At 44.8% G+C, this 2,353-nt stretch overlaps 1 long non-coding RNA gene across 1 annotated transcript; it reads right to left on the bottom strand.

The window, feature by feature from the left end:
* Positions 1-1,565: 1,565 nt before the first annotated feature.
* Positions 1,566-2,130, bottom strand: LOC115593956 (uncharacterized). The gene is made up of 3 exons (XR_003986396.1): positions 1,975-2,130; positions 1,725-1,784; positions 1,566-1,584 (listed from the first exon to the last, which is right to left on the bottom strand). It is a non-coding gene; the product is annotated as an uncharacterized LOC115593956 (long non-coding RNA).
* Between the last annotated feature and the right edge of the window lie 223 nt (positions 2,131-2,353).

The following is a 2,353-nucleotide window of genomic DNA, read 5'->3' as shown; positions in this document are numbered from 1 at the left end:
TATTACATGAATACAGACTTTGAATGACAGATTTGATCAACTCCGACCTCCGCAGACGCATGAAAGTCGGCACAGCGGGGGTTAGAATTAAGATTATCTGCCGCGGGGCCGAGTGCCATCGTGCTGTAAGTAAAAGTGGCTAAACTGGTGTTATTTAGTGAAGACATCTGTTTGGCATTTCAGCACAAAAATGTGAACTCATCAGGGTGTTTTCTGTTTTTCGACAGCGCTGACTGACTCAAACCCTCCTGTATGTGTGTGCACATGTATGTCTGAGAGCAAATCCATCAGTGTAAACATATTGACCTGTCAATGGGGTGCCTGCTTCATTGTGTTACCCTGCCAATGGTGCTCGGTTCCAAATTAATCACACATGATGAGATGATTAATCTGGTTTATGTCCCTCTGTCTGTCCACTGTACCGGCCCATCTGTCCAGCTCCCTATCTCTCTGCTCGACAGCGAAAGGCTTTCAGCTGGGACTGCAGCCCAGTCTAATATCATTGACTGGGCTGTACTGCCAATAAAGGCTTAGGAAGAGTTCAACATTGTTCCCTTAAGCTGTTATATGTCTCGCGGTGAGCTCTGCTAGGATGTCGACAGCCAGCTTTATGTTTTCCGTGTTTTTTTTTGTTTTTTTGCCTCCACTGGCTTAAGCTGTTTGTGAAATAAAACAGACTCTGATGCCACAACATAAAACTGCCAGTCTACATAATCGATGAAAGCAAACATATAAGCACTGAATGCCAAAGTTGACAACAGATAGTAAAAAAAAGAATCCAACAAAGGGACTGGCTCTGCGTGGGATTTAGCAACACCAGTCATGCTAATTAGGTCAGTACAGTGCGGTTGCTGTCTGGTGCTCGCGCCGTCGCTCTCCGAGGTGCTGAAACATTCATATGCAGGCTCTCTGTCTGTCTGCGCTTCCCCGAGATTATTAACAGTGTCATTATTTCGTGTGACTCTCTGTTTGTCTCCTCCCCCGAAGGTGCTGAAACAATCAAACCCACTCTGTTTTGTGTCTCACTCCGAGGTGCTGAAACATTCTCGTCAGGCCACTCTTCCTCTACACACAGGCTACTGTGTTCAAACGGCCAACCCAGAATGTCCAGGTTTTGCCTGTTTTACATAAAGACACTGGAGGTACACACCACTGTATGCTCAGCGATTTAGAATACATTTAGGCTGACTGTTAATTTAAATAAGTCAACGTGTGTCATTGAATGCACCCCTGACCTCGGTATAATCGATTTATCCTCTGACATTATATGACTTATATGAAAGGCTTTATTGTGAACTACACAAACAAAAACAAAAGTAGAAAGACCATTTAACCCAAACCGTCTGCCATGTTGAATCTCCATTGTATGTTGGTTTTGGGCCCATGGGCACTGCTCCTCATCACACCTATGGCAATCCCCTGTGCCCGTAGGCCGGCTTCCGGATGATCAGCTGGAAGCCGACCCTCCTTGAAGTTCGCCCTTTAATCCCAGAACATCTCCGGGTGGTGCGCCGGCGGTCGGGGACTTCCTCCCTGCTCCGCCCTGCTGGCTCCACAAACGCTCCGCCCTCCGGGTTCTTTCATCTTTGTTTTTGAACACATTTCATACCAACACGTTATTTTGGAAACAACCGCCAAACAACTAAACCCAACATTTTTTTTTTACATTTCGTCAGGCAAACAAAAACACAGACAACACATTTTAAGCCCTTTCCTAACCTTACCTGCCAGTTTCTGAAGAACCGAATCTTTATTTTGGTTGAATTCCTCACACTTTCTGTAAACTCGAGGAAAAAAGTTAAAGAGAAAGAAAGTCATCCCAAGTTACCAGTTTGGTCTGAAAACTGCATAATGAATGAGCAAGATCTGAATAAATGTGAGATTAATTCAATCGTGGAACCCAGCTTCTCTCAGTAGATGTCCTGATGATGATGATGATAATGAACACTGATACAGGTTAAGTGACATACTTACTGTTGTTTACTCTGTCTTATCATCTCTAAACACCACTCTTTATATCCAACAAGAGCAATTCCTGAAGGTTGACGTCCCTGAATATGTTTAAGGACAACCCGGGAGATGTTCCAGCCCCGTTTGTTGAGGCAGAACTAGGTGTTCTTACCGAGACCTCAGGACATCCACAACTGTGTTTTTGGCGACTGAAGCGGCGAGCTGTTTTAAGCCAAAACACCTCAACTTTGGAAAAAAATTCTACTTACCATGGTCGGCCAGCACCACACTGAGAGAGGCTGAACAGAGACAGGTATGTGAGGTGCAGCTTGATTTGCAGTGGACCAAACCACTGTGAGGCACATGGATGGGTTAACCAATCTTTAGTAGACTTAAAACAACA

Source organism: Sparus aurata, chromosome 13 (genome assembly GCF_900880675.1).
Source record: "Sparus aurata chromosome 13, fSpaAur1.1, whole genome shotgun sequence".
Taxonomy (NCBI): domain Eukaryota; kingdom Metazoa; phylum Chordata; class Actinopteri; order Spariformes; family Sparidae; genus Sparus; species Sparus aurata.
This window is presented reverse-complemented; position numbering and strand designations above follow the sequence as displayed.